Here is a 13,380-nt window from a genome sequence, read left to right as displayed (position 1 = left end):
CTGCAGTTTCACTGATCAATCAAGACACTTACAAACAGCTGGGCACACCTCTGTTGCGTGCCGCAAATGTTAGGCTAACTAGCTATTCAGGTCAAGAGATCCCTGTGTTAGGACAGTGCAGCCTTCTTGCAAAATACAAAAGACAAACAAAACTTGTGTCATTTTATGTCCTTCGTTCTTCTTCTGCAGTGAACTTGTTTGGTTTCGATTTATTTCAGTTGTTTAACTTGTCTGTCGTAAATCAGGTCCTATTAGTGAACCAGACTGTGCCTTCAGACAGTGTTTCTCGTCTATGTGAAGAATTTACAGACATTTTTGCACCGGGCCTTGGTTGCACTAAGAACTATAAAGCATACTTGGAACTGAAAGCAAACGCGCAACCGAAATTTTTCAGAGCGCGCAATGTTCCCCACGCATTGCGTGATGATGTCGCAAAAACATTACACGATTTGGAATCACAAGGTGTAATTGAACGTGTGCAGGCTTCTCTCTGGGCATCACCCTTAGTAATTTTGCCAAAACCTTCAGGAAAATTGAGACTTTGTGTGGACTTCAAGGCAACAGTGAATCCACAACTAGTGACTGCAACTTTTCCTTTACCCCGCCCGGAAGATCTTTTTGACAAACTGTGCCCGGGTAAATATTTTTCGAAGTTGGACACAGCAGATGCGTACTTGCAAATACCGGTAGACGAAGAATCCCAGCGCGTTTTGGTGGTTAACACGCATCTTGGTTTGTATCGATTCAAACGACTGCCATTCGGGTGTGCATCCGCCCCTGGATTGTTTCAGCAATATCTCCAAACTGTTTGTGCGTCGGTCCCTACGGCAGCAAACTATCTGGACGATATTGTGATCTCCGGAAGGACGGAACGCGAACGCGCCTTTCGCCAGTTGAAATCGGCGTTGCTTTCCAATACTTGCCTTATGCCATTCGATCCCCAGAAGCCCCTTTTGTTGATGGTGGATGCATCGGATTTCTGGATCGGTGCGGTGCTTGCGCACAAAGATGGATCGCACGATCGCCCTATTGCCTTTGCGTCCAAATTGCTCTCGTCTGCGCAAAGAAATTATTCACAGATCGAGAAAGAAGCATTGGCTCTCGTATTTGGTGTTACCAAGTTTCATGATTTCTTGTATGGTCGTCACTTTACCATCATCACAGACCACAAACCTTTGACATCGATTTTTCATCCGAACAAGCCTGTACCTCCACGTACAGCGCAGAAATTCATTCGCTGGTCTATTTTCCTCTCGCAGTACCGTTACGATATCTTGTATCGGTCCACTGCTCAGCACGGAAACGCCGATGCGTTGTCCCGTTTGCCTGTTGCTGAGGATAGGGCATTCGATTCCTCCGAACTTGCTTGCATGTTCAATGATGCGGCAACCGACGACGTGGTCGAATCGTTTCCGATTGATTTTCGTCGTGTAGCTACAGCCACAGCTGCTGACCCTGTCCTTACTACCGTTCTGCGTTTTGTTGCTACGCAATGGCCCTTGTCAAAGTCACGGATCGGGGATCCGTTGGTTCGCTGATTTTTTGCTCACAAGGAGAGACTTTTTGTTCAACGTGGTGTTTTGCTGTTGCGTTCTGATAATGATCAGTCCAGGGTCGTGGTCCGACGTTCGTTACAGTCCTCTGTCTTAAAGCTTCTCCACCAAGGACATTGGGGTATAGTGAGAACAAAACAACTTGCTCGTCAGCACTGTACTTGGTTCGGAATCGATGCCGCGATTACGAATATGTGCTCTTCTTGCATGGTGTGTGCCGAACAACAATCAGCACCACCGCGGAAATTCTTTGCATGGCCAAAAGCCACTTCCCCTTGGCAACGCTTACACATCGATTTTGCTGGTCCATTCTGGAATGCTCGATGGTTGGTTGTGGTTGATTCATTCAGTAATTTTCCTTTTCAGAATGAGATTTTCACTCTGCAGCGGAGTGTGCGCTGATATGAAACTTCCTGGCAGATTAGAACTGTGTGCCCGACCGAGACTCGAACTCGGGACCTTTGCCTTCCGCGGGCAAGTGCTCTACCAACTGAGCTACCGAAGCACGACTCACGCCCGGTACTCACAGCTTTACTTCTGCCAGTACCTCGTCTCCTACCTTCCAAACTTTACAGAAGCTCACCTGCGAACCTTGCAGAACTAGCACTCCTGAAAGAAAGGATATTGCGGAGACATGGCTTAGCCACAGCCTGGGGGATGTTTCTAGAATGAGAAGGCAAAGGTCACGAGTTTGAGTCTCGGTCGGGCACACAGTTTTAATCTGCCAGGAAGTTTCAATTTTCCTTTTGTTGTCCGAATGTCTTCCACGACGTCATCTGCCACCATCCAAGCGTTATCTGCTATCTCTTGCATTGAAGGTCTTCCACAGACTATTGTTTCCGACAATATCCCACAATTCATGTCCGCCGAATTTCAGTCATTCTGCAAGGCCAATGGTATTCAACATCTGACGTCCGCGCCGTTTTCGCCACAGTCAAACTGTGCCGCTGAACGATTGGTCAGGACTTTCAAGTCACAGATGTTGAAGTTGAAAGAGTCGCATTCTCGGGAGGACGCGTTATTGCTCTTTTTGTCCTCGTATCGCTCTCAGTCCCGAGATGGTCGCTCGCCGGCTGAGTTGCTCCAAGGTCGTCATCATCGAACCTTGATGTCTTTGCTACATCCGCCGCATCAGGTTCCTGTGCAGTGGCAGACACCTGCTTTTGCTCCAGGCGACGTTGTCTACTATCGTCACTACCGAGGTTCACGGCGTTGGCTCGTAGGGCGCATTCTCCGCTGCCTCGGACGCGCTATGTATCTGCTTTTGGGGGCCTCTGATGAGGTGCGTCGGCATCTCAATCAGCTGCGCCTCTGTCGTCGCATGGGATCTGCCGCTTGCCGTCTGCTTTCAGCGACGGTGCCGTCCGGTCAGCGCCCTGGGGACCCATCTACTGGCTCGCCTCAGCCCTAGGTGTTACCGACGCAGCCTTCCATTTTGCCCCATGGCGACGCGCCGCCGCCGCCGCCTGTTCTCCCGCCGGCGACGCCCGCAGTGGCCGCTTCGCTGCAGCCGCCGGGCGCCTCCCTGGGTCACGCGCCGCCGATCGCTTGCCGTGACCAGTTGTCCTCCGACATGGAACTCTTGCCCGCTCCGGACCATATGTCGTCTTCGCCCGTCGGGTGCCTCGGCCCGATGGAGGTCGACCCTTCGGCCCCTCCTGTCTCTCTGCGGGCTCATACACCGCATGTTGGCGTGCACCCTGGAGCAGGTTTTCAGGCTTTTCCTAGCTCCCCGCGGTCCGAATGAGAGGTTGCGGGTGGCACAGCCTCGCCTGTTGTTAGGCTCCCCACCTCGTCGCATATGTCAACATGGGGTCCTCCCCACGGCTGGCGGAAGCCTTATGCCACAACCGTACGCCGATTTGCGGGGGAGGAATGTGGTGTCACCGCCAGACACCACACTTGCTAGGTGGTAGCCTTTAAATCGGCCGCGGTACGTTAGTATACGTCGGACCCGCGTGTCGCCACTATCAGTGATTGCAGACCGAGCGCCACCACACGGCAGGTCTAGAGAGACTTCCTAGCACTCTCCCCAGTTGTACAACCGACTTTGCTAGCGATGGTTCACTGACAAAATGCGCTCTCATTTGCCGAGACGATAGTTTAGCATAGCCTTCAGCTACGTCATTTGCTACGACCTAGCAAGGCGCCATTATCAGTTACTATTGATATTGATTCATGTACCGTCAAGACCGACGTTCTTCATTAACGGATTAAAGTTAAGTATTCCACCAGATACGTCCGTTTTTCTAAATTCTAATTTCCTTGTCCTGTTCCAGACCTCACGCCAGCCTGCGTGAGCTAAAACGCGTGCTTTTCGGCTTCCTCTAGTAACACGGTGTTGGCTCTCCTGCCAACCACGACATGTCGTCTTTCAGCATCCCTAGATGTCGGTCGATCACGATACACTTGCGACTTCAGGTAACCCCAAAGCCAATAATGGCAAGGACTGAGGTCTGAGGACCTGAGAGGCCAAGCATGACGGAAGTGGCGGCTGAGTACACGATCATTACCAAACGGCGCGCGCAAGAGATCTTTCGGCCGTCTAGCATTTTTTTTTTTGGTTCTAATAAAACCCATGTCATTCCAAGCACGTGTGTCAATTTTTACCTCTCTATCTACATTATTCCGTGTTTTATTAAGTTTTCAAATTTATACTGACTTTTTGATCACCCAATATATCGGCAACTAAAAACCTTCTAAGGACACAAGCCACAAATACCAACTTTTCCTCATAGATATTTGCAATGGGGCCGCAAGAGGGATAGTCGATACTACACCTGAGCCAGCGGCGCCAGACAGAAGTCTACTAACTCAATGGCGCCACGGCTCACTAGATATGTCTTTAAATATCTGATATGTCTGAATGACATGTCGTCTTCAAAATATTACAACACTTACGTGTCCATACCTGTCGTCCCATAATAAAGTTTGAGTGCGAATTAAAAACAAGTATTTCAGCTGACATTATTCACAGCAGACTCATTTGAATGCACTGTGCTGTGCTAATGGCGGCCAATACAGTGTCAGTGTAAGCACCCTTAAAGAAATTTACGGAATAACGGAAGTAGAAGGAGCAGAAATCGGATTTACTGTAAACAAAAAAAGATAAAATAGATGATGATGTCAAATTCTAAGGCTGGAAAACACCACACGACCTGAAGACACCTAATGAATGTTTTAAAGCTGTCAGCTACTTCCGTTATGTAGATATTGCTTTAGCAAGCAATAATAATGAGACAAAGCATTAGGGAAAGGATGTAAGCAAGAAATAAAGCCTGCTGTGCAGATTTCCAGGTATTTACGAATTTTCTAATTAGAAGAATAAGAAATTTAAGAGTTAACTACGTCCTTGTACGACTGTTTGTTACATGTCGTTCTGAAATGTGGACAATGACAGAAATGTATGTAAAATTTGAAAGAAAATCCTGCGAAAAATTTATGGGTCTGTGAGGAGAGGAGAGTGTTGGAGGACAACCTTGAAATACAATAGCTTATACACGGGAAAGATGTAGTACAGTTAGTAGATATAAGAATACACTTGTTAGGACGTATAGTTAGTATGGCAGATATGGCGCCAAAACGAATAATGAAAAGCAGATTATATTCCATGAGGAGGCAGAGAAGGCCAACAGCTAGATGACTGGGTAATGTGCTGGCTGACCTTATCAAGATGTAGATCTGAGGATGGAAGAGAAAAACAGAGAGCAGAGATGCGTGGAGGCAGATTGTTGAGGAGGCAAAGGCCCATTAAAGGCTGTAGTGCCAGAGAAGAAGAACTGCAATATTGCTGCGTGGATCTGTACCGTGAAAAATTCACAAATTTGAGAACAAAATTTAAGCAGCTGAAATGAAATTTCTAAATATTCCCAAAAAATGTAGTCCCATAGGCCACATCTTAGATATCGACGTACGAGCAAAACAAATCAGCAAATAAATCATGTTGGCTACAACACATACAAATTATGGAGGAAGGAAGACTCTGTACAATGGAAAATGAGATGTAAAGAGATAATGCTAATGTTGCAGTGATACATGAAACTGTCTGGGAACGTAACCCTGGATGGAAGATGATCATGACTGTAGCGTAAATTTGGAATACACGAAACAGTGGTTTACCTCCCCAGCTAATGGCGCCGCCAACAAGGCTCTCCAGCCTCTGGCACCACTGGGGACATGTGCATAGGCAAGTTTGGTAGATACAGATCCACACTGAGGTTACCTGTGGCGGTGTGGTAAAGGAGTGGATGGTCTGAAGACGGGGACGGAATCGGCCACATCGACAAATCTGGGAGCCAGCACCTGTGGTTTGTGGCAGATAAATGTTCATGTGTGATGTTCCGGGACAGCTATTCCGCGCCAGCTGTCCTTGTTTTATACCGATGTGGGTGGCTTTGAGAGCTGCTAGTGTATGCGTGCTTCCGTGTAGTGAGAGGATGTGCGGACGCTGTAACCATGAGGTGAGCAGAGAGGTGCTGAAATCTGCTGCCGAAAGTGAATAAATCCTGGAGGAAGCTCAACTGCGCCGCCTGGAGTCGGAAAGTGGGGCTGCAGACCAACAAAGTTGGGTGTGGCCTGTAGTTAATGCGAGGCTTCGTTTGGCTGGAGCAGCAGACGACGTTTGCCTCTGTATGTCCAGAGGTTGCGGCAACTAGGAGTCTTTTGCCGAAGAAAGATTTCCATTATGACTGTGCCATGCTCACGCGACGAGTATCGGTAGTTATCTACGCTAGATATGCCTATGGACTAGTTCTTGGACACCAGACGACGCTTAACCGCAGGAGTGCGTGCGTAAACAGTGGCAGGTTTGAGTGCTCCGCGCCGGCCGCTGTGGCCAAGCGGTTCTAGGGGCTCAGTTCGGAACCGCGCTGCTGCTACAGTCGCAGGTTCGAATCCTGCCTTGAGCATGGATGTGTGTGATGTCCTTAGGTTAGTGCGCTCTGTTGCGGCATCCTGGTTTCCTCCGTGCCTACTAGATATAGGTGTCATTATTCTGGCGAGTGTTTTGAGGTAAAGGGTTGCTTTGGTCTACGGCGCTGCAGTCATGGACTGTAAGGCTGGTCCCGCCGGAGGTTCGAGTCCTCCCTCGGGCATGGGTGTGTGTGTTTGTCCTTAGGATAATTTAGGTTAAGTAGTGTGTAAGCTTAGGGACTGATGACCTTAGCAGTTAAGTCTCCTACGATTTAACACACATTTGAATATTTTTTGGTTGCTTTGGTGTTTCTGCACTGACACTGGCGGACGTGCGTGAAGTTAAAATTTGATATCCGTTCGCGACGTTACTGAGGAGCTTGATATGAGTAAGATGCACTTTCTATAACATTATTTTCTAGATTATCCACCTTGTTCATTTGTATCATGTTAGTCAGTGTCTACTGTTCAGTTTACCTAAAAATTCCTTATCTCACATATTATCCAGCGTCTTGCATTTTACGAAAATAGTGTTTATTCAGTGTATTTTTAGAGTGTTTTGAATAGTTGATAAACTTATTTTACGCTTTGTTTTTAAAACTAGATATCTTTTAATTCTGTCCATATCTGCGCTTAAGGCTTAGTTATCAGGGACCTCACTGTACAGTTACCAAACAGATTTTGTGATACGTCCGTCAAAAGAGATCTATTTTGATAAGACTGTTGACCTTCTGAGCATATTAAATCCAGCTCACTTCCAACTCGGTGTTTTTGGAACTAGTCCCTTGTCTATGTTTTGTCAGTCTTTCAGTATGTCATGCCGCATGCTGGGCCTTGCCCACTATGACTGTGTATTTGAGCGGCTACTGCCGATGTCTGCTGCCCCTGAGGTTCAGCGTTGGTCTCGCTAAGAATTTTTCTATTATTTAATTTATATGTAGTTTTTGCTGCCGAGAATTCTTCCGGGTTGTGTGGCCGTGGTCTATGGAACTCTTCTATCCCTGACGTTGCGTCCAAAGCTACGATGGAAATCTTCGGACGTGCTCCTGGTTGTGCTAAGTCTTGCCGACTGACTCAGCACAACCACGAGCACCTCCGAAGATGTCCAACGTAGCTTGATGGACGAAACGTCAGACATGGAAGAGTTCCATGGACCACGGCCATACAACCCGGAAGAACTCTCGGCAACTGAAACATCCGATCGTGAAAGCCTTCATTGTATATGTGGTTTGTTTAGAAAAGTGTCCTTAAATCTTTATGTACCTCTTAGAAATACCGTTATAAAGGCGTCTTTTAGTATAATTTCAGGACACTATTTTCCTTGGCCACTGAGCAACAGGAACCTGTTGCACACACTGTCCAGTCACATTAATGTGAGCGTCTGTCAAAAGCCTGAATAACCACCTTTTGCAGCGTGGACGTGCACGAGCAGTATCAGTGAGGCTCTGAAAAGTACTGACTGAGGTGTGGAGCCATGACGACTCCAGCGCCGTGGCTAACTGCGCTAGTTTCGTTTGTTGATGGTCTATGGTGCAAACTGCCCAATCGAAGTGTCCCAGCAGATTCTCGATTGGATTTAAATGCGATGAGTTTGGTGACCACGGGAGTTGGGTGAACTCATTCTGGTGCTGTTCGAACCCTGCACGTGCACTGCGAGCTGTGTGACACGTTGCAGTGTCCTGCTGGTAGAGGCCATCGCGCCAAAGGAAAAACTGCACGGACATGGTCTCCAAGGTAAATGCATGCTTGCGTTGATCCATAATGCATTCCAGAATGGTGGCATCGCCCAGGGAATGCCACGAAAACATTCCCAAGGCCTTAACGCTTCCTCCTCGGGCCTGGACTCTTACGACAATTGTTGCAGGATATACACACCAATTGCCATCTATCCGAAGGAGCATAAAACGTGATTCATCTGAGAAGGCCACCTGACGCCACACAGAGGACGTCCAGTTGCGGCACTGGCGTACAAATTCCAGCCTTCGTCGTCGATGAACACCAGTCAGCATGGGTGCATGAACCAGGCACCAACTGCAGACAACCATTCGCAGCAACGTTCTTTGAACGGTCGTTGAGGAGTCACTGTTGGTAGCCCCTCGGTTCATGTGGACGGCCAGTTGTTCAACAGCTGCTCATCTTTTCACTCGTACACATCTCCGCATCCGTCTTCGATAAACTTAGCCGTTTCGTAAATGGCTCCACCTTTGGCCCGAAAGCCAATGATCAAGACCTTTCCGACGTCAGACAAATCGCTCCGTTTCCGCATGACGACGACTCCATTGTCCCTGCGTTCTCAATGCAGAGAAGTCTTCCCAAGTAGGTGTGATTTCAGGTGTGCTGCAGGGGAGTGTCGTAGGACCATTGCTATTCACAATATATATAAATGACCTTTTTTAGAACATCGGAAGTTCACAGGCTTTTTGCGGATGATGCTGTAGTACATCGACAGGTTGTAACAATGGAAAATTGCACTGAAATGCAGGAGGATCTGCCACGAACTGACGCATGGTGCAGGGAATGGCAACTCAATCTCAATGTAGACAAGTGTAATGTGCTACGAATACATAGAAATAAAGATCCTTTATCATTTAGCTACAATATAGTAGGTCAGGAACTGCAAGCAGTTAATTCCATAAATTATCTGGGAATACGCATTAGGAGTGATTTAAAACGGAATGACCATATAAAATAATCGTCGTAAAAGCAGATGCCAGACTGACATTCATTGGAAGAAACCTAAGGAAATGCAATCCGAAAAAGAGGAAGTAGGTTACAGTACACTTGTTCGCCCACTGCTTGAATATTGCTCACCGGTGTGGGATCCGTACCAGATAGGGTTGATAGAAGAGATAGAGAAGATCCAACGGAGAGCAGCGCGCTTCGTTGCAGGATCATTTAGTAATCGCGAAAGCGTTACGGAGATGACAGATAAACTCCAGTGGAAGACCCTGCAAGAGAGACGTTCAGTAGCTCGGCAAGGGCTTTTGTTGAAGTTTCGAGAACATGCATTCACCGAGGAGTCAAGCAGTATATTGCTCCCGCTTACGTATACCTCGCTAAGAGACCATGAGGATAAAATCAGAGAGATTAGAGCCGACACAGAGGCTTACCGACAAACTTTCTTTCCACGAACAATACGAGACTGGAATAGAAGGGAGAACCGATAGAAGTACTGAAGGTACCCACTGCCACACATCGTCAGGTGGCTTGCGGAGTATGGATGTAGATGTAGATGTAGACTTGAGGTACCCTTCACTGCTAGTGTTGCCACCTGCCGTCTGTGAAGAGCCATTGCACGTCGACGTCTAAGACAGGCAGTTGTCACTTTAATGTGTCTGGACCGGGTAGTTCCGTATGGACTTTTTGTATTTTCACCAAATTTCAGTGAGAGTCCTAAGACATCTTCGCCAGTTGTAAGGTTTGCTTACGTGGCCGCCGGCCGTTGATTTAGTACAAGTGTTTTTGTTAAAATAAAAGTTCCTTTTAAGAATTTTTTAAAGATTTGGTTTTGGTATTTACATTCGTAATCTGCAACTGCATTTGGCATACTCATTTGCAATAGCTAACATCAATTGAATTTTGCAATTAACTAAATTGTTTGTGATTATATAAAAAATTTAAATGTTTAAGTAAAGAAACGCTGCTTAATTCGACCTGTGGTGAAAGCTCCACCTATTATTTGCTGGAACTTTGCCCGTAAATCTTACCATAGATATTAATGGATTCGAGGCATTTTAGGGAAATTTCACGAAAACGCTGAAGTGCCTTCACCATTTGTAAACATACTTGTGTGGCAGCCAGCTCTTAATTCAGTACACGACTTTCTTTTAAGATACTGTTAAAATACCTTGTAAGAGAAATTCTGAATTCTCTCTCTGGCTATAATTTCAGTTTTCGTGTTTATGTTCTTAATGTGCAACTATTATCGACATTATGAGTGCTACCACTTACTTCACCGTGGTAGATCGTTGGTATAGTTGCTGAGAATAATTATGGATTTGTTTTGCGCCGTTACTTTGTTAACTGTATTGTATTGTACTTCATTTACTTGTAACTTAAAATTTTTGGCGTACGAACATATCTTCAATTGGGCCTTAAGTCAGTTTAGCAGTTGCAACTGTGAAATAAATTTGTCCTTTGGCCGCAATCCGTTGTTTTCTTTTTATTTACTTGTTACACTACGCACTGCAAGTGTCTTTTAAATTTTCAAATTTTCCATACCCGTCATTCTATTATTACTGCATTTTGAAAATTCTAAGGATCTAGATTATTTTTAATAAAGTGTCCTTAAATTATACTTTATTTTGTGGTCCTAGTACCTCACCACCCTCCAAACAGCTCCGTATCGCTTCAGGTATGGTTGGATGACTGTGTCAGTTTGATGAGCTGACCTTTGAGTCTGTGGCGGCATTAGTGTATTGCCAAGATTTTAAATTGGGGAAGCGGCGGGGCCGCTATTGAATCTGTAATCTGAGGAGGAGTGCCTAATATAAGTGTACTGTATTTTCAAGAAGCATGGTGAAGCCATTTAGGCACTGAATTTTGTACAGCGGGAATTATCTGAGGACCTGTATTTTAGTGATAAGGTTTTAGTGATTCAAGTTGACTTCCTATGTGCCTTGATAACTGATGTACGTGTAGCTATTGTGTTAGTGTACATCATGTATGTTGGCCAAGCTATTTATCCATATCTGCATAAGATGTAGGTCGTAGCGAGGTATCCTTGCCCCTTAAAACTTCATTATTATTCTGAGCTAGGAGCTTATTTTCCTGAATTTATGTATTATATCAGGTGTTAAGTGATTTGGAAAACTGAGCCCGAACTCTTCGTTTGTTTTGTCTTAGGCTTCGCGCTCTGGTAATTGTACTGTTGTACAGCAGAACAGTAATAAGTGCAGGAACAAAATTTGGTTGGAACCTTTGGGACGAAGCTAAGTGGACCACACCTGTCGGGTATGGAAAAACTGAAGTAGAAACAAACAGTGAGCTCGTTGCCTTGGAGTGTACAACAAAGAACGTCAGGAACACCTGATTCAGAACTTATAGGACAGAGGAGCAGACTCAACGTTTTCCTGTAACAGGGGTATGTCTCGTAACTTCACCTGGGGATGACACAACAACGCCTTTCAGGCTGAAAACTTGTCTTAAAGGAGCGCTCTGAAGCCCTGAAGTAAACCTTAGGCTAACCAAGAGCGCTGACAGGTTCAGAAATCGGAAGCACATTTGCTGCCAGTATGCAGGAAATCACGCTATCGACTGCTGTAAAACCCTCGCCATCGTTCCACTCACTCTGACTGACCACTCCATCTGCATCACTGATATCGATAGAAGGCCTGCTCCGCTAGCTGCAGGGTGAGTAGATGAAAACGACGAAGTGTTACCAGCCACCGCCAGCTTGCGATCCACTGTTAGGTCCACAGCCGTCTGGCTGTACAGGGAACCTCAACTCTGCAAGCTGCATTCCTGCTTGTCTCATCTGTGACCAGTCAAAGATGAGGGCTGGGCTGGTCTCCCGTGGATGAAGCACAGATCTACGCATCTACGAGCTGTTCAACTTGGTTGCAGTAGGCCAGCACTGCTATGCCTGCGCTGCTACTTCTAGGCAATAGAAATACTCCTTACTTGCTGCATACTGGTACCCGTCTCTCAGGTTGTCCTTCGTGTCACAGTTGGGTCTACCATCTACACGCCATATTGACATCGCACAACAGGGACAGGCAGATTTCTGGGCCCAAGCCTCAGCGCAAGGAATAGGGGTATCTTGTGAAACAAAAAGAAAACTGTATCTGTCAATCCGAAACAGTTCCGATGTTGATGCTATAGCACATTACAAGAAATACTGCAAAATATTAAAGACTGTAACACGGACATCAAAGCAAATGTATTACAAGCAAAATAAAGACTATATGGGATATAGTCAAGGAGGAGACCGGTAGAACCAGACATGAAGAGGGACAAACAGCATTAAGAGTAAATAATACATTGGTGACAGACGTGTATAGTGTTGCAGAACGTTTTAAAAACATTTTATAACTGTTACTGACAAGATGGGGTTGTCAGGTTCTGTAGATGCTGCTATGGAATACCTCAGATCAGACATTTCAAGTAACTTCCATAATATGAATTTGACCCTCACTACCCCAGCAGAAACAATATCCATCATAAAATCTTTAAAATCAAAAACATCTAGTGGGTATGATGAAATATCAACAAAGTTAATTAAAGAATGTAATTTTGAGTTATGTAAAATATTAAGCTATCTGTGTAACCAGTCATTTATCAGTGAAATATTTCCTGAATGGTTGAAATGTGCTGAAGTTAAGCCACTGTTTAAGAAGGGAGATAAAGAAATAGCATCAAATTTCCGTCAAATTTCACTTTTTCCAGCATTCTCAAAGATTTTAGAAAAAGTAATGTACAATCGGCTTTATAACCATCTTATCTCAAATAACATACTGTCAAAGTCACAGTTCGGATTTCTAAAGGGTTCTGATATTGAGAAGGCTATCTACACTTACAGTGAAAATGTGCTCAATTCATTAGATAAAAAATTGCAGGCAACTGGTATATTTTTGTGGTCTGTCAAAGGCATCTGACTGTGTAAATCACAATATCCTTTTAAGTAAATTACAATAGTATAGTGTAACAGGAAATGCTGCAAAATGGTTCAAATCTTATATCTCTGGCAGGAAACAAAGGATGTTGTTAGGAAAGAGACATGTATCAAGCTATCAGGCATCATACAACTGGGAACTCTTACATGTGGGGTCCCACAAGGTTCCATTTTAGGGCTCTTACTTTTTATTGTGTATATCAATGACCTTTCATCAGTAACAGTAACACATGCCAAGTTCGTTTTGTTTGCCGATTACACAAACATTGCAATAAATAGCAAATCAAGTGTAGTCTTAGAAAG

The 13,380-nt window shown here is 45.4% G+C and overlaps 1 non-coding gene across 1 annotated transcript; it reads right to left on the bottom strand.

Moving 5' to 3' along the window:
- Positions 1-1,984: 1,984 nt before the first annotated feature.
- On the bottom strand, positions 1,985-2,059 carry Trnap-cgg. Its single transcript has one exon. It is a non-coding gene; the product is annotated as a tRNA-Pro (tRNA).
- Between the last annotated feature and the right edge of the window lie 11,321 nt (positions 2,060-13,380).

This window comes from Schistocerca piceifrons, chromosome 8 (assembly GCF_021461385.2).
Source record: "Schistocerca piceifrons isolate TAMUIC-IGC-003096 chromosome 8, iqSchPice1.1, whole genome shotgun sequence".
Taxonomy (NCBI): domain Eukaryota; kingdom Metazoa; phylum Arthropoda; class Insecta; order Orthoptera; family Acrididae; genus Schistocerca; species Schistocerca piceifrons.
Note: the sequence above shows the minus strand (reverse complement) of the source record. Positions and strands in the feature narration are given on the sequence as shown.